Genomic DNA, 27,716 nt, shown 5'->3' on the forward strand with positions numbered 1-27,716 from the left:
TCCTTCCGACCCAGGGATCAAACCCACATCTCTTACATCTCCTGCGCTGGCAGCAGGTTCTTTACCACTAGCATCACCTAGGAAGCCCAAATTCTGTCTAGTAGCCACATTAAAACAGCAAAAATAAGGACTATTTTAATATTTATTTAACTGAATTTATTAAGAATATTATCATTTAAACATATATAAAATATTGAATAATATAATATAAATAATATAAAAAATGATTGAGATGTTTTGCATTTTGTGTGTGTATCATCCTAAATCTTCAAGACCCAGCGCATTTCAACTCAGGCTGGCAGCAGTCCAAGCAGTCAACAGTCACAGCAGTTAGTGACTTCCATAGCAGACAGCACAGGTCTAGGCAATCTAAGCTTGGCCTTCAGGTAGGTACTGGCAAGGCTCCAAAGTGACTGAAACGCATGGAGAGATTTTGTTCATCTAGTCTCCTGCTCTTAGGAATCCATCCTTAATTACCCCATTCAGAATGTCATTTAGCATAAATAATAACATAATAATAGCAGATACTGGGTTGCTCAAAACATTCATTAGGGTTTTCCATGCAATGCTATGGAAAAAGCTGAACGAGTTTATTGGCCAACCCAATATAGCATTCACTGTGTGTCCTTGGCAAGCTCCCTTGTTAGTTTAATGAACCCTCACAATAACTTCGTGTTGTTCAGTTTCAAAGCCATATCTGACTCTTTGCAACCCCATGGACTACAGCATGCCAGGCTTCCCTGTCCTTCACTATCTCCTGGAATTGGCTCAAACTTGTCCATTGAGTCAGTGATGCTATCCAATCATCTCATCCTCTGTCGCCCCCTTCTTCTCTTGCCTTCGATCTTTCCCAGAATCATGGTCTTTTGTAAGGAGGAAACTGAGGCATGGAGAGGTTAATAAAATACTAAAAGAGCTCGGATTCTAATCTACTTAGCTGGCCTCCAGAGCCCATGCCTGTAGCCACTATACTCTCAAGTTAAATTTGAACGGCTCAAAATAAGATATGAATAATTACTTTCAGTTTTAATTATAACCATCAAGTGATCCAAGGCTGTTCCCATGACACATGGTCAGATAATAGCAGTGATGGCAGACGGAGGCGCTATGGGATGTGCTAGCAAACTAAATTTAAAATAATTTGAGGTGGGAATACAAAAACCACAGGCAAGCCTGGGGTCGAAAAGACTGCCTTGCATCCAGGGATCTGTTTGGATGATCAAGATGGGGGTACAGGGGCACGGCAATGTGAGGTATCTGGAAAATTGTATCTCTGTGATTTTTCTGAGGGAAGAGTCAGTCTATCACTTTCATGTGATTCTCAAATGAGTCTGTAAGACAGACATCTCTGTGTCTGTCCTAACAGGGGTAGGAAGCAGAAAGGAACCAGGTAAACACACTATTTCACCTGATTAATCTGTGCTCTTCTCCAGTGGACCTCATTTTGTGAGGTCCATTGTAGAAGGGAATGGAAAACCACTTCAGTATTCTTGCCTTGAGAACCCCATGAACAATATGAAAAGGCAAAAAGATAGGACACTAAAAGATAAACTCTCCAGATTGGTAGGTGCCCAATATACTATCGGAGATCAGTGGAGAAATAACTCCAGAAAGAATGAAGGGATAGAGCCAAAGCAAAACCAATACCCAGTTGTCCATGTGAGTGGTGATGGAAGCAAGGTCCGATGCTGTAAAGAGCAATACTGCATAGGAACCTGGAATGTTATGTCCATGAATCAAGGCAAATTGGAAGTGGTCAAACAGGCGATGGCAAGAGTGAATGTCGACACATTAGGAATCAGTGAACTAAAATGGACTGGAATGTGTGAATTTAACTCAGATGACCATTATATATCTACTACTGTGGGCAAGAATCCCTTAGAAGAAATGAAGTAGCCATCATGGTCAACAGAAGGGTTTGGTACTTGGATGCAGTCTCAAAAACAACAGAATGATCTCTGTTCATTTCCAAGGCAAACCATTCAATATCACAGTAATCCAAGTCTATGCCCCGACCAGTAATGCTGAAGAAGCTGAAGTTGAACTGTTTTATGAAGACCTACAAGACCTTCTAGAACTAACACCCAAAAAAAGATGTCCTTTTCATTATAGGGGACTGGAATGCAAAAGTAGGAAGTCAAGAAACACCTGGAGTAACATATCAGTCACCTCAGACATGCAGATGACATCACCCTTGTGGCAGAAAGTGAAGAGGAACGAAAGAGCCTCTTGGTGAAAGTGAAAGAGGAGAGTGAAAAAGTTGGCTTAAAGCTCAACGTTCAGAAAACTAAGATCATGGCATCCAGTCCCATCACTTCATGGCAAATAGATGGGGAAACAGTGGAAACAGTGTCAGACTATTTTTTTGGGCTCCAAAATCACTGTGGATGGTGACTGCAGCCATGAAATTAAAAGATGCTTACTCCTTGGAAGAAAAGCTATTACCAAGCAGAGACATTACTTTGCCAACAAAGATCCATCTAGTCAGGGCTATGGTTTTTCCAGTGGTCATGTGTGGATGTGAGAGTTGGACTTTAAAGAAAGCTGAGCGCCAAAGAATTGATGCTTTTGAACTGTGGTGTTGGAGAAGACTCTTGAGAGTCCCTTGGACTGCAAGGAGATCCAACCAGTCCATCCTAAAGATCAGTCTTGAGTGTTCATTGGAAGGACTGATGTTGAAGTTGAAACTCCAATACTTTGGCCACCTGATGCAAAGAACTGACTCATTTGAAAAGACCCTGATGCTGGGGAAGATTGAAGGTGGGAGGAAAAGGAGATGACAGAGGATGAGATAGTTGGATGGCATCATCGACTCAATGGAGATAAGTTTGGGTAAACTCTGAGAGTTAGAGATGGACAGGGAGGTCTGGCATGCTGCGGTCCATGGGGTCACCAAGAGTCAGACACAACTGAGCAACTGGACTGAACTGTTTCTGTGCCCCCTTCCCTCCCCCCACCCCACACACAAAGAAATCATAACTAGTGAGCATAATTAGATCTACACACACAGAGTCTTCGCCATTGCACTACCAGGGAAGTCCCTCTGGTGGCCATCTTGTCCTTTACCCACACAAACCAATTTATAGGTCCCTAAATACTACCCCCCTCCCACTTCTCTGCATCTTTTCCAAAGACTGTGTTGTTTTTGTCAAGAATGTCCTTTCCCTGCAGTATCTGCCTGCCTTCAAGTCTCAGTTAAAAAAAATCAAAACTTCTGGGGAGCCTGTGTGAACTCCCTTGGCTAGTGTAGGGACAACTTCTCTGCAGTAAAAGCAGTAAAGCATTATTCACTCAATTCAACCAATAATCGTGTACAATTACTACAGATAATAATAAAAGCTGACCTTTACGGAGCTATATGCCAGGCACTATTTCAAGTGCTATGTGCTCCTTTAATCGTCTGAGTAACCTCATGAAATGGGTTATTTTATTACCCCATTTAGCAGGTAAGCACACTGAAGCACAGAGGTCAAGTCAGTAGCCTAAGGTCACACAGTTTACAAATGTTAGAGACAGACTGTGAACCCAGACAGCCTGGTTCCAGAGCCTATATTCTTTTTTTTGAAGTACATTTGATTTACAGTGTTGTGTTAGTTTCAGGTGTACAGCAAAATGATTCAGGTGTATATTTAAAATGATTCTTTATACATTTTATAAATGTATAAAGAATATAAATATATATATATAGACACACACATTTTAAAATACTTTTCCATTATAGGTTATTACAAGATACTGAATATAGTTCTCTGTGCTATGCAGGAGGTTCTTATTTATCTATTTTCTATATCGTGGTACGTATCTGTTAATTCCAATCTCAATTTTTCCCTCCCCACCATTTCCGCCTTGGTAACCATAAGTTTGTTTTCTGACCCAGAGCCTGCACTCTTAAGGCTGCACCATGCTTGCCTCTCACTATGCTCCCCGGCCTTCTACTCTCATTGCTCCTGTACTTCTCTCTGCTAATCCAAGTGACTCCTGTGTTTCAGTTTTTCATTTAATGGCCTCTTTGCTACCTTGTTTGCAGAATCTCTGGAGGATGAGAATGTGTCCAACTCATCCTTGTCTTTCTAGGACCTTGCAAGGTGTTTGGTATACAGCAGATGCTCCATAAAGACACACACACGAGAACACTGGCACAGCACTGGAAGGACAGGGGATCAGGGCTACAAACTTGGGCGTAAGAAAAACACACAGGGAGAAAAGTCTCCAAATACATACTCGAATAAAACAAGCTTTAACTTCATCTTTTAAATTTAGCCCGTGCTAAGAGCACAGTCATTTCCTAGGCCTGTTTAATACCAGAGGGAACAGAAGCAACTCAGATCTTGGCTGACTTGACTATACTCCCAAGTTCATCCGTTTCATTTTACTTTTGCACATGGATTTAAGTAATAATACGCCCTTTAAAAAGTTTTGGCTGGCCATCATAAAGAAATGCCAGAAAAGACATTTTCCTTTAAAAAAGGTAATATTCAAGCCAAAAAGGATACAAGACCCTATTTATGAGAGGTTTCCTTGGTTTCAAATAATTGGTTATAAGTATATTCCAAATATTTTTTTAAAAAAACAACAGCCTCATGTTGAAAAACTTCCTTTTGCTGTTCAGACACAGCTTTACCATTTTCTACCCTAGAATTTCATAATATGTTTCTTTCCACCAATATCTAAACTTTCCTTGGATGGATATAAAAGTCTCTGTAGGACACTTCCCTCTTTCAATAACAATAGGAAAGACAAAAACTTCAAAATCTGGGACGTACATAAACTTCTAGAGAACAAAAGAACTTCTGACTCACATCAGAGATTGCATCAGGACTTTGGCCCAGTCTATCTACTCAGAGATAAATATTAATACAATTAGCCATAATACCCAACCTTCCTACTTGCATACAGAATGTAAAAGAAACCATCAACTTCCCATGAATATGGACGTCAGCATCCTTTCAGATATTAACAACCAAATTATAAATCTTCATTTTTGATTCTTGCTATCTCATCTCCTTCCATGATAAACAGTAATTTAATTATTCTTGAGTGCAAATTAAGGGCCAGGCACAGTTGTTGGTGCTAGAGACACAGCGGTGAATGAGTTAATAGGGTTCCTGACATAGGGGTCCTTATATTGCAATCAGTCAGTCAGTCAGTTCAGTTGCTCAGTTGTGTCCGACTCTTTGCGACCCCGTGGACTGCAGCACACCAGGCCTCCCTGTCCATCACCAACTCCCGGAGTTTACACAAACTCATGTCCATTGAGTCGGTGATGCCATCCAACCATCTCATCCTGTCGTCCCCTTCTTCTCCCGCCCTCAATCTTTCCCAGCATCAGGGTCTTTTCAAATGAGTCAGCTCTTTGCATCAGGTGGCCAAAGTATTGGAGTTTCAGCTTCAACATCAGTCCTTCCAATGAACATTCAGATTTCCTACATTGCAATAGGAGACAGAAAATAAGTGTACAAACAAGAAAATAAGAGAAGTTCCAACAGCGATAAATTCTACAAATTCTTTCATACAAGCATGGAGTGATGCAACCCAATGAAAAGCTTAACAATGTCTCTTTGGAAGCTGTATGGAGGAGTCTAGAAAAGGCAACAGTGAACGAATAGATCAGTGGTAACCAATTCTGAGGTCACTAAATTGTGTAGAAGAGATATGACGGTACCTTGGCCTAGGGTGGTAGCAGCAGAGATGGGAGAAACAGATGGATTCAGTACAGGTTCTGGAAGTAAAATAGCTAGGACCAGCTGACAAAGTGGGTGTAGGAGATGAGGGAGAGGAAGGGGCTGACATGATACACAGGTTTCAGTTTAAGCAACTAGGTCGATGATGACTTTACTGGGGGAGAAACAGGTCGAGGGAGGAAGGAAAATCAAGAATTCTGATTTGACCTTGTTCACTTGAAGACATCTAAGTGAAGATGGCAAGAAAGTATTGAAAAGTCTGGTACTGTGTTGTCCAATACTAAAGCTATTAGTACACGTGGGGATTTAAATTTAAATAAACACAGTTAAAAACTCATTTCCCCAGTTGCTTGAGTCACAGTCAAGTGATCAGGCAGACACAGAAGCAGCTACCGTCCTGAACAGCACAGGTGTAGAATGTTTCCATCACCATAAAAAGTTCTATTGGGCAGGACTTGTCTAGAATGAACATGATAACTTACTAGACTCCTTTCATTATTATCAAGCTTATTGCAATTACAAAATATAAGATTATGATCCTCGGAGACCTTTAGCTTTGAATGGCAACTGGATTCTGATCGGTCTGAACGTATTTGTTTCCAATTCTCAAGAAAAATAACACAATAGGGGCACAGTGGGAGAATGAACACTAATTTATAAACCTGGCTTCCAGCTGTCTTCACTGCCAATGATTTCCAGCAAAATCACTAAATGCCTATGTGCCTCAATTTCCCCTAGAAAACAGGGCATGGTCTGGAACGGACTAGATTGAGAAGTATGCTGGAGAATGCTTCACCTGTGCAGACAGCCCCGTGGTTCTCTGGTCATATCTATTATGTTTTCACTTACAAATACTGACATGATATTAGATGGCAGAACAGATATAAGACGGCCTTTGAAGCACATAAAGGACCCTCCCGTAGCATAAAAGGCATATGTTCCATAAAGGCAAGACAGAGCCAAAAGAAAGATACCCCATGCCTTAAGTCTGCCACAGAAAGCTGTGTGTTTGGGGATGTTGGCAGGGTTACTGACTTGATAAAGTAAGGCCATGTGCATTACAGCGTCATGAACCAAGTGTTGATCCCCAAAGGTAAAAGACAGCAGGCAGTCACCAAAATGGTGACATTTTCCCTTCTTGTGCAAGGTTTCTGTCCCAGGGAAGGGCACACCTGGAGTGGGTTAGCTGGCCTGCTGCTGCTAAGTCGCTTCAGTCGTGTCCGACTCTGTGCGACCCCATAGACGGCAGCCTACCAGGCTCCCCTGTCCCTGGGATTCTCCAGGCAAGAACACTGGAGTGGGTTGCCATTTCCTTCTCTAATGTGTGAAAGTGAAAAGTGAAAGTGAAGTCGCTCAGTCGTGTCCGACTCTTAGCGACCCCATGGATTGCAGACCACCAGGCTCCTCGGTCCATGGGATTTTCCAGGCAAGAGAACTGGAGTGGGGTGCTATTGCCTTCTCCGGGGTTAGCTGGCCTGCTTTAGCCAAATGGTGCCCCTCCATTTTCCCCACCTCAGGATTATCTCCTGGCCAGAAGAACTGGTCTGGGCTGTTCACTGGGAGAAACTTTTGCATCCTGTCATTGCTCTGAATCTGTGTAGAGTTTCTAGTGACTTAAAAAAATTTTCTGAGGATCTGGTGGTATATATCCTCAACTAGTTGGTGGATAGGTTTGGAGAAAGTGTTCTCATAATGCCAGTGAGAAATTGTAAAAAAAAAAAAAAATATATATATATATATATATACACACGTTGCCAAACTTTAAGAGAATATATTAAAACAATTAATTATGAAATGTTACACTGCACATAATTTTTTTTCTCCTTTTCTACTGAGAAGGCAATGACAATTTTGTTGGTTTGTTTCTCCCAATGGCAGTTTTTTTTAAAAGGATAGCATTCTTTGGAACTACCCATATTTCTACCATCACAGAGCTACAATTTATTTTTGCCTGTTGCGCTTGATAGACATATGTGCTATATTACTGTGACCATAGCTTGTAGACTATTGGCAGCAAGGCTTTCAAGTTTGACAGATCCAGGTTTGAGTGCGGGCTCTGAGACAAAACACCCCTAAGCCTCAATTGTCTAACATGTAAAGAAGGATTAATATGCTTTCTGCATATCATTGCTCTGAGGGGAGAAAAAAAGGGAGGACACGGAGAGCCATCAGGAAAAAAAACCCATATATGACGGGCTGCTATTTTCTTTTTTCATTTAACTTTCAATTTCAAATCTTTTTTTTGTGTTTCTATCCATATGAATAATGGCTGTTGTAGGGACCTAAATCTCTCCCCTAATGCTGGATATTTAAATTATTGCCAGTTTTTATTACTATAAATAAGATTACGTTGGAAACCTTCATGCTTCTGCTTTTTACATCCCTTTAACTTGTTTCCCTAGCTTCCCTAAATTCCTAACAGTACAATTCATAGGTTTTGCTTTTAAAGGGGCTTTTTAATTAATATACAATAATATCAACAAAATGAGAATTTCTGAGACTGACATTTTATAGATATTTTATACATAAAATGGTATTCCTAATCCTGCTTTAATCTGTATTTCTAAGATAACTGAGCTTCCCTGGTAGCTCAGCTGGTAAAGAATCCACCTGCAATGCAATAGACCCTGGTTCAATTCCTTGGTTGAGAAGATCTGCTAGAGAAGAGACGGGCTACCCACTCCAGTATTCTTGGGCTTCCCTGGTGGCTCAGGCGGTAAAGAATCCGTCTGCAAAGTGGGAGACCTGGGTTTGATCCCTGGGTTGGGAAGATCCCGTGGAGAAGGGAATGGTTGCCCACTCCAGTATTCTGGCCTGGAGATTTCCGTGGACTGTATATAGTCCACGGGGTCGTAAAGAGTCAGACTTGACTGAGTGACTTTCACATACATACATAAGATAATTAGTGAGGATGGACATTTTTTCCTGTTTATTAATGATTTGTAACTTTGAGAAACAGTAAGTCTATATACACTTTGCTTATTCACAGAGTAGGATCTTGATATTTTTCTTTTGAATTTGAGTTTTTTATAGTGGATGATAATCAAAAATTAGTATATGTATTTGCTACAAATATATTTCTGATATTTTTCAATGTAAAGATAACCATTTTTTATTTATACAGCATTTTAATAACTAATAAACAACAGGCATATTTTGTATAAACCTCAAGAGCTATGACCTTGCTTTGTGGCAAAATGTTTGACTTTTGACTGCTTTTCAATGTCTATTGACACTCTGATTTTCCCAGCAACCCTGCGACTGAGCTGGGGAGGATAATTCCCACTACAGAGCAGAGAAAGTGAGACCCAGACAAGCCAGGTGACTTATAGAGGGTCCCCAAATCCTGAAGCTGGCCAAGACTGGCCTCAGTCCTTTGTTCTGTGAACCCAAGGGCTCCTCACGAAAGGAAGCTTACCAGGTAAAGTGAAGAGATGTATTTTGTGCAAAATGGAGTATTATCCCAAGCACCAATTCCACACTGTCTTTGATTTAAAATTCTTTAGACAGAGGATGAGAAAGTTGGATGGCATCATTGACTAAATGGACATGAGCTTGAGCAAACTCAGGGAGATAGTGGAGGACAGAGAAGCCTGGCATGCTACAGTTAATGGGGTTGCAAAAAGTCAGGCACGACTTAGCAACTAGACAACGAACAACAACTTCACAGCATCAGAGCACTATGCCTGCTGCACTGGAGGCACTCAAGAAATCTTAGTATGGTTTTAGCAAATCCTCTAACAATGGCTTACATTACGGACCATCCTTACAGAGTTTTTATGTAGTTATGATAAATTAAATAACTTAGACCTAAAGTTAGTGTTGCTTTATTATTATTTTTTAACCGAGCTCAAGTACAACTTCTTTCCCCAAGTATTCCTTCCCTCTTTGGCTGCATGAAACCACTCTCTTTGAATTCCAACAACTGCTGCCACTTTCTACCTGTCATTATAGGTGCTTCAGAACATGTTTGAGCTCTTCTATGGGAGAATCCATCTGCCAATGCAGGAGATGTGGGTTTGACATTTGGGTCAGGAGGATTCCCCGCAGAATGAAATGGCAACCCAGTCCAGTATTCTTGTCTGGGAAATCCCATGGACAGAAGAGCCTGGTGGGTTATACTCCATGGGGCTGCAAGAGAGTCAGACAAGACTTAGTGACTTATCAACAACCAAAGGCTCCATATAATATTTGTGTGTATCTCCCAAAGAGCCTAGCACCCTGCTCAGCACACAGATCGCACTCAAGTCAGTGTTTTATGGGGAGAAGGGGGAAGAATTTTATGAGCTAAGAGACAATGGAAAAAGCAATTACAGTTTAGTTAAAGATCGGGGCATTGAAATATAGTTTGCATGAACTGTGCACTTTCTGCTACGCCACTCTTTATTTTGGCAAGCACACTATCATGGAACAGTTCTAATGCGGTCTTAAGCCAGAAGTCTACATTAGCTAAACAATACTGAACTACATTAAACAGAACATCCAAAAGCGTTTCCAGCCTTGGACAAATCTGTATAATTCTGTAGATATATCTGTTATGTTTTTACTTGAGGATTCTGATATAACTCATTCCTCAAAAATTCACTGTGAACACACACACACACAAATACACATAAAAGTCCTGGTTCAGCATCTGGAAAAAAAACTCAAGATAAATATATGGAACATCTGCTTCCTAATATCAGGAAAATTCACAGGAAACGATTAATGTCCACAAGGGAGAAAGAAAAATAATCTGGATCACATTATGAAATGAAACATCCAAGATTCACAATTTAATATGATATAGCCTGCAAGTCATCAGATCTTCAGAACTGAGGGGAAGATTTCACATTTTATTAAAACTTGCAAGAGGAGAAATATTTTTATGACATGTACATACAAATAAACATAAAATGGAATGTCCTCACCCTACATAATATTCTTGGGTCCTGTGTCTCCCCTACTGATATTTACAATGTTTGGCAGTTGGGTTGTTTACCTGACATGTATTTTTGTACCGTGCTCAGTGTCTTATAGGTCAAAGGAAGACCTAACTAAACTAGATGGTGGTCCATGGATGAAGAGGATGTAACTATTTTGAGAAAGATATAGAGTGGCTTATGTCTCCCAAGGAGGGCTGAAAGGACAGTCAGGGTCACTGCAAGGCCAAAGCCACTGTATATAAAAGTGATCTGCTTCTTGGCAGGTCTTCCACTATCCTGCTCCTTATAAGCCTCACTATACCGACTATAAGCCTGGCAATATGGAAGGCTCTGTGGGTAAAACAAAGAACAAAATACATTCCTTCTCCACAAGGAGTCTACCATGAGTCACAGGGATGACTGATCAGACAATTACTACTCCAGAGGCATGTAATATAACATGTTAAGTCCCAGGAGCTCCAGGAACACAGAGGAAGGGTGCCTATACCAGTCTGGGATGATCATGGAAGGCACCCAGGGAGAAGTGGCATCAATGCAAAGGATGACCAGGGTTAGCCAGAAGATGAAAGGAGAGAGGCATGAGCAAGACAGACGGAACAGTCTGTACAAACGCTGGAGGGGAAGCAAGTACCTTCGTTTGCTCTGGCTGCAATTTTAAGAGTAAGGATTTCAGTGAACACTGGGGTGCATGTATCTTTTAGAACTGGATTAAAATATACACACTACTATATATAAAATAGATAACCAACAAGGACCTACTATATAGCACAAGGAACTATACTCAATAGCATGTAATAACCTATGTAAAAAAAAGAATGTCTATATTTGTATATATATATGTGTAACTGAATCACTTTGCTGTACACCTGAACTAACACTGTAAATCAACTATATTTCAATCGTTTTTTTAAAAATCTGAAAAAAATATTTGAGCATTTTTCCAACCAACTGTATATGCCAAGTGATATGGCAAATTGAAATAATTAGACTTCATACATTAAAAGAAAAAAAGCAAAGAGTTTCAAATCAGTGAGAGGCCTTATTACGTAAGAGGCTGTAGCAGGTAAAACCCAAAGGGGATAACCACAGTGAGAAGCATAAGGCCAAAAGAAAGAACTCAGGCTCTCTAGCACCCTCACAGCAGAAAGAACTGGCATTGATTCATCCAGAGGGAACAGTCAAGGCCCCCTTAGGTGACAGGCCTCTGGAGGAGGGCAAGGAGACAGACTGCCCCATCAGAGATGATGCTGGTCCCCAATTCCAAGGAAAAGCACACAGCCAGCTTCCCAACCTCACGATAGGAATAGTGAGCAGGCCTTATCACTACCCCATGGGGAAGACAGAATCATCTCACTCTACAGAAAAGTTGCTGGTTTTAGACGACAGTATTTGTTGATATTCCTTTCTGTTAACTGATTCCACATCTGACTAGAGAAACCAACTCATCTTGGTATGGCTGGAACATTCCAGTGCTAACACTAGAAAGTCTTACATCCCAGGAAACCCCCCTCAGTGCCATACAAACTATGATGTTGCTCACCTACTCAGAGTTCGTGAAGTACATGAAGTGGACAATAGGGTTTATGCCCTAGGCTTTTACATTAGAACTGGTGCAAAATTAAATGTGATCTATCATGCGAAGAGTTGACTCACTGGAAAAGACTCTGATGCTGGGAGGGATTGGGGGCAGGGGGAGAAGGGGACGACAGAGAATGAGATGGCTGGTTGGCATCACCGACTCAATGGACATGAGCTTGTGTGAACTCCGGGAGTTGGTGATGGACAGGGAGGCCTGGCGTGCTGTGATTCATGGGGTCGCAAAGAATCGGACAGGACTGAGCAACTGAAAAAAAAAAAACATCCTGGAAGCTAATCTAGACTCTTTGAGCTACAGGACCCTCCTGGACATCTCAGGGGCTTGTCTGGGGACCCAATATCATTTGCAATAATTCACGATGAATTATATTTGCAAAGCACAATGATTAGCTTAGGGCCTAGTGATCACTAGCTGTTGTGCTAAAGGGAATCACTAACTAAATGCTTACCGAACACAGTAATCAGCCAAAAGATGGGCCTGAATTTAATTTCTGTGTTTCCTGTTGTTGACTGAGAATTAACCAAATACCTTTCAAGTTTAATACTGCAAATCATCCTTAAATAAATGAAACTATTTACTTACACAGAGTCATAAACATATTTTCATTACTTTGTTGGTTAGGGACCTAACCCATTGTAATGGCTTATCTTCTTACTGGTCAACAGACAGTTAAGAAAGCGGAGAAGACAAAGAAAAACAACAACATGGTTTCCAATAACTATAGGTCCAATAGGATATTACTTTATGGCATATCTGCAAGGCAGAGAGTAGCTAATAAATCTTTATAGAATGACTGGGGGTGAAAAACTGGGCCATGGAGAACTACAGAAAAAAAGTACCAGGGCTTGTGGATTAGATGATGGCCATACTTGAGTTTTCACTTCAGTGCTGTTGATTCAGCCAACCACGGCGCACAGCTCTTGTCTGATAAAAGGAAACACAAGCTCTTGAAGAGCACTGCTTTCCTTGCAACAGGGTGATGAGTAAAACAGCCCCCAGGGTGTGTAGTCAGCAGAAGATGCAGAAAGACTTCAAACTGATAAGAGCCAAGGGCCCACCATTTAATCCTGCTTCAAAGGCACCCCTCACCCCCACCCCCAACAAAGCTCAGCTAATGTCAGTAAGGCTCAACGTTCCTTGTGAAGATTCCTGAAACAGGAATGGATGGAGATATGACCTTAGACTCTTTTTTTTTCTGCAACAAACAATGATCTCCAACACATTTCTGATTAGTTTTCAAGGGAAAAAACCCCACTATTTTCAAAATCCAATCGTGCTTGAACAGAGCTATTCAAGGAAGAAAAACCATTCTGCAGGGTTCAATTTTATTAGCCTCAGAAAACGTTTTCAAAAAAGAGTGAAACATAGCAGCATTTATCACTGGTAACGTACATTAGAACTGTTTCCCTCTAAAAAGTTCAGGGCATGTATATTAGAACTGTGCTTCCCTCTAAAAAGTCCAAGGTATACTAGGTAACTGAGGTTCTGCAGATACAATGAAAATAATCATTCTCTCCATGAGACCTAGCTCTCTAATCACAGCACTCCTCTCCATGACACGCTTTCCATCAGACACTGAGACAGAGAGATTCATTGCAGAAATATTTGGGTTATGTCCGCTGCACAGAGTCAGGCAGCACAACGAGGGCAGGATGCAGCAAAGGGCACAGCCCTAAGCCTGGGTCAAAAAAACAGGACAGAGGTTTTGTTTTCACTCTGCCAGACTTTGCTGTGGGTGAGTGTACGTCTGCAGGCCTTTGAATCAAGAGGATTCGGAAATGACAAGCGGTCCTCAAGTTAGCCTGTGAGCGGCTCTCTCCAAGTCCCCGATGTTCACAGTCACGTGGAGTGCCATGCTATGAAATATCCCACCCTGGTTTGGGCACTTGGGACTCTACTGGATAGTTCAGTCTTTCGTTGTAGCCACCAAATACGTGCCTGGGCATTGAGAATCGTCTAGGAATTGTTCATCTTTATCCCATATTATCAAGAGGTCAACAGCTTAAACAAACAAGCAAGCAAATCCAACTATGTTCAATATAATCCACTCAAAGGCACAATTCAACAAGATAGCTCCTAAGAAAATTAGTGCAAACTTCCTGTTTTTACACCTACCACTTGCACTTGCTTTCTGGGTAAAGCCATCTCTTCTGCTGCCTCTATTCTAACTTAGTTTGTACCCCACTCCAGACAGTCTCATGGACATTCTCATGCATTTTATACATATTCTGGACACAAACTGCTGACACTACTTCAGGGGAGTATACAGGCATATGCCCACTGCACCACCACCCAGAACCAAGAAAAAAAAAATCTGCCACTCACCATACCACTGGGATGATTTTGAAGGCAGTCCAGGGCATTAAGCAATATTCTGACTGTGGGTTAGCTATTTCCATACCTAACCTTGGCTTGAACCCTCATGTATCTCATTTCTTAATGTATCTGCATGGACAACTTGATTATAAGGTCCTCTGACTACGACACTTTAAATTTCCATGTATTTCTTTTCCTTCCCACAAGAATGATTTATTTATTTAACACATCCTACTACTACTACTACTAAGTCACTTCAATCGTGTCTGACTCTGTGCGACCCCATAGACGGCAGCCCACCAAGCTCCCCCGTCCCTGGGACTCTCCAGGCAAGAACACTGGAGTGGGTTGCCATTTCTTTCTCCAACGCGTGAAAGTGAAGTCACTCAGTCGTGTCCGACCCTTTGCGACCCCATGGACCACAGCCTACAAGGCTCCTCCGTCCATGGGATTTTCCAGGCAAGAGTACTGGAGTGGGGTGCCACTGCCTTCTCCTTAACACATCCTAGGCTTCCAATAAATTTTTAAAAATTTAGATGTACATATTTCTATCTAAACCTAAGAAGTTCCAGTGGTCTAGGAGAAGCTCAAGAGAATAGCCAGTTCAGAAATCAGCTATTTCCTATTTATCTTCTATTGGCAAAGCTAGTTTTTATTTCTATGAATATGTCTTCCTTGATTCTGGGAACAGCTGCGGATACTAATGATGTAAGACAATCTTTTTTAACCTTTTAAAACTTACACTCATTTTTGATAACCATAAAAATGATTCCTTCCCTTCCCCAAACAGATTCTGATGTGTCCTTCCTAAGCTGTTTTAGGAAACTATGATATCTACCTCTTGGCTGGATTATCTCCTCTTTCCTAAATCTTTAAAAATCTACAAGTCCATTCCCAGGCTCTTCTCTGACTTAACATCTCCTCAATGAAGCCTTACTAGGCATCTCAAACTTACAAGGGCCACAGCCTAATTAATAATCTCCCCATACGGCTCCTCCCCCAGAGCTGCCAGTGCTGAAAGTGGGACACCACCATTCATGCTTCCTGTTCAAGGCGAAATCCTCAGTCATCTTGGGCTCCATTCTTACCTACTCTGAAGTGAAGTGAAGTGAAGTCGCTCAGTTGTGTCTGATTCTTCTCGACCCCATGGCTCCTTGGTCCATGGGATTTTCCAGGCATGAATACTGGAGTGGGTTGCCATTTCCTTCTCCAGGGGATTTTCCTGACCCAGGGATCAAACCCAGGTCTCCTGCATTGTAGGCAGACACTTTACCATCTGAGCTACCAGGGAACGTCCAGTCAATTGTCAGCACAATCCTATCAGCCCTACCTCCAAAACATCTGCCAAATCCAATCACATCTCAGCATCCCTCCCCTCCCTTCTTCCTTGTCCAAACTGGCAGCATTTCTCACCCGGTGCCATCAGTAGCCTCCATGCTGATCTCTTGCTCCCTCCCAGCAGGGAGCACTGGCGTCCTCAGATGACTTGATTCTTTGCTAAAACCCTCCAATGGCTTCCCAGCATGCTTTGCGCACCCACTACTGCCAACCCTTTGTCTATCAGGCTCTGCAGGAACTGGACCAGGTCACTCTATCCGGTCACAATGACCTCCCCTTTTCTCAAATACACAATCTCTGCTTCGAGCCTCGACATTGATCCTTCATGCTGGTGGCCTTCTTCTTACAGACACCACAGGCCTGCACACTTGGCGGCCTCCCTGCTGGTTTCTGACAAGTGTCATCTCTCTCTTCCCTTACCCTGCTTTGCTCTTCTTCATAGTACTCAGCACTCTATTTTCTGTCCTATTGAGTTATGAGCCCTGTCCTCCACTGGAATGTAAACTCCATGAGAAAAGGACGTTGTTTGTTCCCTGCTGGACCCTCAGTGCTCAAGGCGATGCCTGACACAGACTAGGCATTCCATAAAATAATCTTTTTTGTTAATGAATGAATGCATATTGTCAGCTAACCAGAAATGTCTTGTTGAACTTGATTTTCAGATGTTTGTGTTACGAAAGTAAATATTCCCCCTTTCCCCACGTGAATCATAAGACATGATTTTTAAACGACCCCACCCCACACACACATTTAAGATTCTGGTACGTCTGCCCTTCCTAAAACACCCCGCCAGGGGTGGGGCTAGGGTGCCCCATCCCCTTGAGGGTCAGTGGTGTGGTCACCCAGTTCAATGCATACAAACTCATAGCTACACTCTGAGTTTTTACTAAGCATCTGACATGTTTTACAGTCTTCTGTCTCTTACTAAAGCCTTAAAGCTTTATTATCTTCAAAAAATGCCCAGAGAATTCAACTAATAAAGAGAACTGTCTGCCTTATTTATGATAGTGGCTGTGTTTCTTTCAGCTAATTCTGAATACAGCTGGCTCAAATTTCAATACCAAGTGGTTGGCTACACTACTTTTGTTGTATGCTTCCAGAAAGTATGGGCCCCAGTGGTCACAGAAAATACTGGGAAATATTAAGGAAAATCTATGGAAAAGACAGAAGGAAGGAGGAGACACAGATCCCTCTTGCCAGGCATCCCCTATACATCTGGGTTTTCTGGTTGCTTCTTCACTATGGGTGCTTTTCAGAAGAGCAGTGTTTCCTTCATGAATGAGCTCCATTTATGATGAGGCACCAAGTGGTCAATGTGAGCTCCGAGGGGACAGCCATTCCCAGCCCTCTGGCATTTTCCCAGTGTGGCAGTGAATGCAACCCTGTAGAGACTAGTATCTCTCTCTGAATTCCAGCCTTCTCTCCTTGGCCTCTTGGCAAACCTCAGCCTCAGAGAGTCTAGTCAACTGGCATTTGTCTACTGTGTCTTTTCTTCCTTTTCTTAAAGTATCATCTTTCAGGAGCTTTTATACGTGAGATTTTGAAATCCTTACATAAAGACAGGATATTATTCATCTCCAGTCACTTGAGAAATAGCACAATTCAGGGATATGGTCAAATTCAAAGAGCAGAGATAACATAAAACACTGATTGGTATCAATTCTGCCCCTTTACCTCTTCAGTGAATGAGATGCAATAAATCAAATACTGCAAGTCTTGGTGAACTTCTACTGACATGTGCATTTTTTCTAAAGCTTAAAAGTTTTGATGTCTGTGACATGAAATCCTATTTAGGAATGTAAGTTGTTGGATTTCCTCTTCTCCAAAAGAGGAAAATGGCAGACATTGATTATTAAGAATTTTGTTGTCCAAGTCGAAAGCTCCACAAAAATACTTAGATATACTCATATATGTTTTAAACCACAATCCGGATTCCTAGAATGTGTGTATGCATAACTTAACTCTGGACTTAATCCCGCTGTAGTCTTTGCATCCTTCTCAGCCTAGGCAAGGGTTGTCCTTTCTTCCTCTGCTCTCTGAGCACTGAACCTGAGAGCCAGCATAAACTGCACACTAGTGAACAACTCTTAAATTCCTGCACTTTCTGCAAAGTTTCACTGCCAACCCTCCTTTCAGAGTATCTACCCCCTCCGCCTCTGCCCATACTGTTTTATATTTTCTTCTCTTCATTTAGCTTGGTTGGGAAGTATTTTGTTAACAGTTTTTTTGGCCAGTTTCAGCACAGGGCTTCTGGCAAGTCAGGGTTGCAGCATTTCAGAGGCCTTGCACTAACTCCAGAAAATATTTTCCTACTTTAACTCTTCCTCCTCTTTGCTTCTGCCACTCAAAAAAGAAGAGGAGGAAAAAAACCTTCACACACACACAATGAAGAGACATATAGTCACAAAAACATTTCTACCCAGCTTAAAACCAGCAGAATCTTAACACCCTAATTGGGGTCTTGCAAATCCTGAATCTCCTAATACATATTACAAAGTTTTACAAGCTAATCGTATCCATTAAAGTTGAATTTTTGCTTTTTTTTAAACCAGTTCACTTCTGTGAAAATAGGATTCCACACAGCCCTCAACATTTCCCTGCTAACAGAACCCCAGTCTATTTGTGTGCAGATGCTGTGAGCTCAGGAAAGGTGGGAGCACTTTTGGTGCTTCTGCCTAAGGGTGGCCTAATGGCCTAAGGGTGGCCATTGCTCTCAGCTCAGTAAGTCCTGAGGGGATATAGTATGAGGATGATGGGAAAATTCTGCCTCCTCACAAAAGACTAGCAAAGTAATGCTCAAAATTCTCCAAGCCAGACTTCAACAGTATGTGAACCGAGAACTTCCAGATGTTCAACGTGGATTTAGAAAAGGCAGAGAAACTAGAGATCAAATTGCCATCTGCTGGATCATAGAAAAAGCAAGAGAATTCTAGAAAAACGTCTATTTCTGCTTCATCTACTAGGCTAACGCCTTTGACTGTGTAGATCACAACAAACTCTGGAAGATTCTTAAAGAGATGGGAATACCAGCCACTTTAACTGCCTCCTGAGAAACCTGTATGCAGGTCAAGAAGCAACAGTTAGAACTGAACGTGGTTCCAAAATGAGAAAGGAGTATGTTAAGGCTGTATATTATCACCTAGCTTATTTAACTTATATGCAGAGTACATCCTCTTGAACATTAAAGAGGAGAGTGAAAAAGTTGGCTTAAAACTCAACATTCAGAAAACTAAGATCATGGCATCCAGTCCCATCACTTCATGGCAAATAGATGGAGAAACAATGGAAACAGTGACAGAATTTATTTTGGGGGGACTCCAAAATCACTGCAGATGGTGACTGCAGCCGTGAAATTAAAAGACGCTTGCTCCTTGGAGGAAAATCTATGACCAACCTAGACAGCTTATTAAAAAGCAGAGACATTACTTTGCCAACAAAGGTCAATCTAGTCAGGGCTATGGTTTTTCCAGTGGTCATGTACGGATGTGAGAGTTGGACTGTGAAGAAAGCTGAGCTCCAAAGAATTGATGCTTTTGAACTGTGGTGTTGGAGAAGACTCTTGAGAGTCCCTTGGACAGCAAGGAGATCAGTCCTGAATATTCATTGGAAGGACTGATGCTGAAGATGAAACTCCAATATGGCCACCTGATGTGAAGAACTGACTCACTGGAAAAGACTCTGATGCTGGGAAAGATTGAAGGCAGGAGGAGAAGGGGACGACAGAGGATGAGATGGTTGGATGGCATCACCGACTCGATGGACATGAGTTTGAGTGAGCTTTGGGAACTGGTGATGGACAGGGAGGCCTGGCGTGCTGCAGTTCATGGGGTCACAAAGAGTTGAACATGACTGAGCGACTGAACAACAACAAAAGACAGGAGCCATGCCTCCTCGGTTCTCAACGTGACACTGGCAGTAAAGCACAGAACCGTGATCACCCTGAGAAAGCAAGTCTAAATTTCAAAAATGGTAGATCCAAGGAATGAAAAGGGCACAGATCATCAGCGGCAAATGAAAGAAGTGACCATCTCCTCTAGACTTTCAGAATGTGTGGGGGAAAAAACTCCTACTTGTTAGGGCCACAATTAGTCATAGTTTCTTTTCTGTTATTTATAGCCTTGATATGCATGAGATGACAAAAGAGAGGTTTATGGTTTCTTAATTTGATCCCCACTAACTTCAAAGTGAGAAAACTAGTTTGGCAAATTTCAAATTGATAGGGCAAATATGATTGTTATAGATGACTTATAATCATTTAGCACAGAGGTTCTCAGTCTTTCTCCATCCATAGCAATTGTTTCACCCAACCATCCATCCATCAATCATTGGTCTGTTTAACCATCCATCCATCCATCTAACTAGCCACACAACTAACCATCCAACCATCCATCCTTTCTTTTTTTCTGCCAACAACCAACTTCTGAGCCTCTATCCAGCGCTGGGCACTGAACTAGGCACTAGGAATATAAACAATGCCAAAATATAGAAAATACTATACCCGTTTTAGAGGTAAGGACATTTGAAGTTCAGCAAGTTTAAACGTTTCCCCCAAAACCACAAGCCAACGTGTGGCAGAGTTAAGAGTCAAAACTGGGGCTGTCTGAACTCACAGGCCTTGCATTTTTTGCTCTACCATGCAGCTTTGAACCTGCCATCACTCTGTTAGCCCAATTTAGAATTAACAAAACATTGTATTGCTTTTTAATATTCTACAATTTTGATTGCCTCTTACCCCACCTTCTGCAGTTAAAGTAGTACTTATACTGTATACTGTATCTGCTGCTGCTGCTAAGTCACTTCAGTCGTGTCCAACTCTGTGTGACCCCATAGATGGCAGTCCACCAGGCTCCCCTGTCCCTGGGATTCTCCAGGCAAGAACACTGGAGTGGGTTGCCATTTCCTTCTCCAATGTGTGAAAGTGAAAGTGAAGTCGCTCAGTCATGTCAGACTCTGCGACCCCATGGACTGCAGCCTACCAGGCTCCTCCGTCCATGGCATTTCTAGGCAAGAGTACTGGAGTGGCTTGCCATTGCTTTCTCTGGTATACTGTATCTAGACCCACCCAAACCAAATATCCACTTTTCACCTGGAAGTCTGACACTGTGCTTACAGGACAGCAATGTCACCATGACAATGTCTGCTTCCACAACACTCATCTTGCATCTGCTGGCCATGTACGTACCATTAGCTGGAGATCTTTTCTACCTTGCTCACCAGTGCTTTGTACTCCCTTGCACATGCTAGGTCCTCCCTACATATCTCCTAATTATATAAAGAAAAATAAGCCAAATAATAAGATGCTGTCTCAGGAACTCCTGAGTGCCAGTTCTCAAGACTCTTAGGTTAATGAGCTGATATCACTTCTAAGACCTTGCCAGATAGTGCCATTCCAGAAGGTGCACAATAAGTCACTGACTAAGCAATCTCTACACTATATTTACAGCAAATATGTTCCTCATTATGAAACACTGGCAACAACTCAAATGTCTAGCATTTGGATACAAGGGTGAATGGACTGCTACTTATCAGTACAGGAGATCATTTTATTGATAACCCAAGGAGAAAGTGGTGGAGTGAAAGGAAACAGGAAAAGGGCAGTATCCACCAGGGTTAGATTCCAAAGCAGATCAACACAGAAGATGTACACACTGACACAACCATGTAAAAATAAACATGCTGGGAAAACTGGCACTAGAATGTGAGGACTCATAAGAATATTTCTAAAGTGTTCAATGAAAATTCAGAATAAAACCACTCACAATTGACTCTTCTATTTTATCTTCATAGTTCTTCTTATGATCAATACTACAGAATTCTTACAGATGCATGTTTACAATTTAATGTGTGACCAACTTTGAAAAACATGCCTGCTGGATGCCTATCATGAAAATGAATGCCCTAGTGATAAAAGACACCCATTTATTTGCCAGCTTAAACATATACATTGTTCTCGGTGCCTGAAGACCACATAATGAATGTTCTCTGTGTGTGTATGTGTTTGAAAAGCATAACACATGATTCTTTCCAAACTGTGCATTCAGATAACCCAGTCTTTGCCAGGGACAACCCTTCCTTGCTGAGACTAGTGCATTCAGGAGGCTTTTTGCTTGAGGCCTGGATTTCTATCCCCTTCCTCTGGCTAACTCTGGTTTGTTCAAGAATTTCTGAATTTGGGTGCACTTCCATCAAAAACAATAAAAGCAATGGGTTACATTTACTGAACATTTTACTACCTGCTAGGCACACTTGGAAGTACTTTTCTTTGAGCCCCATTTCAATCTTGGCTTCTACTATAACCTCAGGCACAGAGTAAATGACATACAGTAGATACTTAATAAAAATACCTGTTTATCAATGGAGTTACACTTTAGTTCACTTAACACTTATGTCCACACTAAGAAGAGGGTATTTTAATTATCAACATTTTATAGATGGGGTGCAGAGAAGTAAAGGCAATTGCTTAGCGGCTAACAATTTGCTAAGGTTAATAAAATGGAATAGCTTCTTACCGCAGCTCACCCCAACTCAATACCCGGTTCATTCTAACTTGGACTATCACTTTTATGTGTCAAAAATTAATTAACTGGCAAAACACAAAACGTCATGCTCACTAGAATAACTTCTAAGGTTCTTTTTCTAACCATCTCCAGCTTGACCTCCCGTGAAAACACGGGTCCTTGAAACGCAGGGACCCCCCTCCCTTTCAACGTTACTGAAAGGGTGAAATGCTCTCCTAAGATGCCACTGCGTATAACACAAGCATGTAGAGGAAGGTGACCCTGCTGCTTGTTGAGCATCTAAATTCACAAGCACAGTTGAGCCAGGCAGTACAAAACCATAAATTAAATTCACTGTGAAAAACAATAACAACTCAAGTATGAATAACAGAAAATAAAATGTTTACACTTCACATCTGAAATCTTGAGAAACTCAACCAGGAGTACATGGCTTTGGGAAAAGGGCCCCTTGCTGTGCTTGTGCTGACTTTTGGAAGCTGAAAGTGAAACTCGCTCAGTTGTGTCCGACTCTTTGAGACCCCATGGACTATACAGTCCATGGAATTCTCCAGGCCAGAATACTGGAGTGGGTAGCCTTTCCCTTCTCTAGGGGATCTTCTCAACCCAGGGATCGAACCCAGGTCTCCTGCATTGCAGGCAGATTCTTTACCAGCTGAGCCATAAGAGAAGCCCTTTTGGAAAATCCCCAATTGACTTTATGCAAATGATTCCCCACTGAACTTTTCGCACTTTTCCCAAAGAAGTTCTTCCCTAGTTCTTACCTTTCCCTCGGCAAGAAAGGGCTTTTCCTGGCAAAGACTGGGTTACCTGAATGTACAGCATGGGTTGGGAGATGGAAGAGAGAAGGATTAGTCCCATTCTAGTCAGCACAGGTTCTAGCTGCCTCTGGGATGTTCCTAACACAGCTGCACAGCAGTTAACCATACCAAGTCCCTCGAACCAAGCCCTCTCTTGGGTGAATGAATGGGACTGGCTCTTCAGGCTCTACTGTAACCAGGGCTGAGGTGACCAGCACATCCATGGACACTACAGGGTTACCATGATGGCCTTGAAACCAGTATCCCTGCCTCAAACGCTCTCTCCTCAGATCCTTCCCAGGTAGCAGGCCAGTCTAATTTTCACCCACTTCCATTTTCAGTCCTCTCTATTCAAGAACCTATAGAAGGCTCCTTTCATCTTTTGCCATAGTTGGCCTCCTCTGGTGCTTTCCCATGCTCTCTGCAAGAGTTCATCTGAGCTAACCAGCTTGACCAACCAAATAATCCCTTCATATGCTCCTTTGGTGACCTATCCTGCCACCGTCTTCCTATCCTCACACAAGCTTCTTGGCCATGCTGGGGCTCCAGCCTGGAACACTCTGTCCACTAAAGTTCTGTCAGGCCCTGCTGACAGCATCTCCTGTAAGGCATGTCCCCTACCCCACCACCTGGACTGACTTCCAATCACCTTTGTGTATGTTGGCTCCTTTGTGGAAAGGTACAGACTACCTCCGCTGACCTCACTTATTAGAGGTTTATTGCAAACATACACAAGATAGTGAGGGCCATGGTGACAGGCCTCCCTGAGACCAACTGTATGAGCTCAAGAATTGAGAGGCGCCAAGGCAGCTTTGGGGATTGAATTCTCTGGTCTCCCATTAACAGCAGGAATATGGGACCCCCTCCCCACCACACACACACTGATGACTCAGCCCTTCTTCTCTGCTTGGACTGCTCCTGCCATGCATCTTAGGTCTCCCCTCTGCTTCTGTTTTCTCTCAGTTTCTGCTGACTCAGAGCGGGCGACGTGGCTTCTGCGCTTGTCTTCTCAGCCACATATCGGAGTGCCAGCTCTCCCAGTCCCATGTGTCCTTCATTCACAAATCTTTATAAAGAATTCAACTGGGCACATGGTGCCTTTAAGAAAGTGCCAGAAAAACATCTACTTCTGCGTTATTGACTATGCCACAGCCTTTGACTGTGTGGACCACAACAAACTCCGGAAAATTCTTAAAGTGATGGGAATACCAGACCACCTGACCTGCCTCTTGAGAAATCTGTAAGCAGGTCACGAAGCAAGAGTTAGAACTGGACATGGAACAACAGACTGGTCCCAAATCCGGAAAGGAGTATGTCAAGGCTGTATATTGTCACCCTGCTTATTTAACTTATATGCAGAGTACATCATGAGAATCGCTGGGCTGGAGGAAGCACAAGCTGGAATCAAGATTGCCAGGAGAAATATCACTCACCTCAGATATGCAGATGACACCACCCTTATGGCAGAAAGTGAAGAGGAACTAAAGAGCCTCTTGATGAAAGTGAAAGAGGAGAGTGAAAAAGTTGGCTTAAAGCTCAACATGCAGAAAACTAAGATCATGGCATCTTAGTCCCATCACTTCATGGCCAATAATAGATGGGGAAACAGTGGCAGACTATTTTTTTGGGCTCCGAAATCACTGCAGATGGTGACTGCAGCCATGAAATGAAAAGACGCTTGGTCCTTGGAAGAAAAGTCATGACCAACCTAGACAGCATATTAAAAAGCAGAGACGTTGCTTTGCCAAGAAAGGTCCGTCTAGTCAAAGCTATGGTTTTTCCAGTAGTCATGTACAGACATGAGCGTTGGACTATAAAGAAAGCTGAGCCAAAAAAAATTGATGCTTTTGAACTGTGGTGTTGGAGAAGACTCTTGAGGGTCCCTTGGACTGCAAGGAGATCCAACTGGTCTATCCTAAAGGAAATCAGTCCTGAATATTCATTGGAAGGACTGATGCTAAAACTCCAATACTTTGGCCACCTGATGCAAAGAACTGACTCATTTGAAAAGACCCTGATGCCAGGAAAGATTGAAGGCAGGAGGAGAAGGGGATGACAGAGGATGAGATGGCTGGATGGCATCACCAACTCAATGGGGATGAGTTTGGGTAAACTCCAGGAGTTGGCCATGGACAAGGAGGCCTGGCTGTTGCAGTCCATGAAGTCACAAAGAGTCGGACACGACTGAGCGACTGAACTGAACTGAACTTTTCACAGCAGACCAGGCTGTCTGTCAGGTTATGGCTTCCGTAGGGTCAGGGGTTCCTCTTGACCAAATCATCTGGGGCTAAGGGAGAAGGGCCTGGGGATAAGTCATATTAGTTAGGAACATGACCACTCTATCTTTAACTAATAGCCCGGGCTGCTTCCCTCAGCAGAAACTGGACTTTTTAGAAGAGAATGACACATTTTTAGTCTCTTGGGTGAACTGCTCTTCTTCACATCTCTAATATATTAATATGCATTCCAGGCTTGGTATGGATGCCAGAGCATCATACACTAGTCTATAATCATTTCATGACTATTTGAACTGATTTTGTACTTAGATCCTGCCAGAAAACCCAGAATCACAGTGATATCTGTGGATAAACTTCACTGGAGGAGGGACTCAAGTTTTCACTGCTCGGTATGCCAGTGATTCAGCTCAGTCGCTCAGCTGTGTTCAACTCTGCAACCCCATAATGACTAGATTGTTCTAATTCAGTAGTTCTCAAAATTGTCTGGTCTCAGGATCCCTTTACAGTTTCCAAAACCGGGGTCACAAAGGGCTTTTGTTTACTTTTTTTACTCTATTGATATACATATCTATATCCATATATATATACACACTATTGGAAACTAAAGCAGAAAATTTGAAAATATTTATTAATGGACTAAAAACATAGCAACAATAAATCCATTATATCCTAATAAAAACACATTGTGAGAAACTTTTTCAAAACAAAAGAAGACAAAGTGAGAAGTGTACAGCTGTTTTACCTTTTCTTAAATCTCTTCAATGTCATCTCTGCAAATCTAATTGAGCACAGCTGGATTCTTACTTTTGCCTTTATGTCCAATCTGTTTTGATATGCTGTACTGGCTTAGTATATGAAATTTGGCCTCACACAGACAGAGGTGGATGTTTCTGACAACACCACAACTTAACAAATGATGATTTCTTAAAGGTTAGCTGAAACCCTTTCGATGATCTTTTCATATACTGCTATGTTAGAATTGCTTAGTCTATCTCTCATTGGAATTGACTACTGTTCAGGGCTTTTAACATCACACATCGGTGAAAACTATCAGTTCACTGAGTTATTCAGGTTTTCCATATCTGGACATATTTCATCACTTAGTACCAAGAAAGAATACTCATTAACATTACCACCAATCTCATTAGGAAAATCACTAAGTATACTTTCTTAAAGTATGTTTGAGATGTTGTCAAGCTCATGGCAGCAGATACAAATTTTCCAAAAAGGAGTCTTAGCCTCCACTGTTTTTGCTGCATTACTCCAAACATCAATACACTTAAAAAGTCAAATATCATCTTAACATTATAAAAGAACTATGTAAGAATATTATAAAGAGCCTTGAGAACTCCCTCAAAGGTTCTTGAGCCCCTCAGGATCTGCATACCACATGCTGGAAAACAACTGTTCTAAAAAGTGTTTCATAAGTATTCTTGAATCCTTCAATGAATGAATAAAACTTCATATTTAGTGAAAAGGTTCTAGAAAGGTTTACAGGATAATATACTTTTCCAGTTGGGCCAGCAAGATAACATAGGATGTTTAAAAGTTGAGAGGAGTATAAGCAAACATACGGAGCTAGAAAAGTGCAGGGAACCTTGCCGGAATAGGAGCAGAAGAAAATATAACTTCAGATGATCAGCACCTTACATGGAGCAAAGCATATTCATGCCCATCACCTCTGTCAACTCTAAGCAACAGTCCAGTGAGATAAAAATCAGCATAATCTTCGTACAGATGAGAAAACTGAGGCCAGTCTGGAAGCTCTTTGAAGGCAAATATCATGCATGTTTTCTTCACATTCAAAACCCTCACACAGAGGCCAGCATATCAAAGGCACATGATAAACATTCAATAAATAAATAAATAAATGAGGCTCAGAGAAAGCTGCTCAGGATCACACATCTAGAAAGTGGTGGTTCCAGGACTGGACTGAGCCCAGGTCTTCTGAAATCAAATCCCAGATTGTTCCAACCATACCCTGATGTCTTCAAAGGGATTAAAACAACAAAACCAGGGGCATGCTACTGTGGGGGACTTGGATGCTAGTACAGTTATAAATTGAGGGATTTTTTTTTAAATAAAGGAGTTACATGATCAGAGCTTCCCTCGTAGCTCAGATGGTAAAGAATCTGCCTTCAGTGAGGTACACCTGGGTTCTATCCATGGGTTAGGAAGATCCCCTGGAGAAAGAAATGGCAACCCACCCCAGTATTCTTGCCTGGAGGATCCCATGGACAGAGGAGCCTGGTGGGCTGCAGTCCACGGGGTTGCACGGAGTCAGACACGACTGAGCGACTGACACTT

General features: G+C 42.0%; 1 protein-coding gene across 7 annotated transcripts in view; it reads right to left on the minus strand.

The window, feature by feature from the left end:
• Nucleotides 1–27,716, minus strand: part of GNG12 (G protein subunit gamma 12) — a 133,891-nt gene that overhangs the window by 80,566 nt on the left and 25,609 nt on the right. Inside the window, exon 1 of one of the 7 annotated variants that reach the window (XM_088835380.1) lies at nucleotides 9,624–9,990. The exons of the other annotated variants lie outside the window; for them this stretch is intronic. The gene's annotated coding sequence lies outside the window, so the exon portion shown is untranslated. Of the gene's footprint in view, nucleotides 1–9,623; nucleotides 9,991–27,716 lie in introns of those variants that run through there. 7 annotated transcript variants of the gene reach the window in all.

Source organism: Moschus berezovskii, chromosome 4 (assembly GCF_049115385.1).
Source record: "Moschus berezovskii isolate FMDL1 chromosome 4, NW_MosBer_1.0, whole genome shotgun sequence".
In the NCBI taxonomy this organism is placed as follows: Eukaryota; Metazoa; Chordata; class Mammalia; order Artiodactyla; family Moschidae; genus Moschus; species Moschus berezovskii.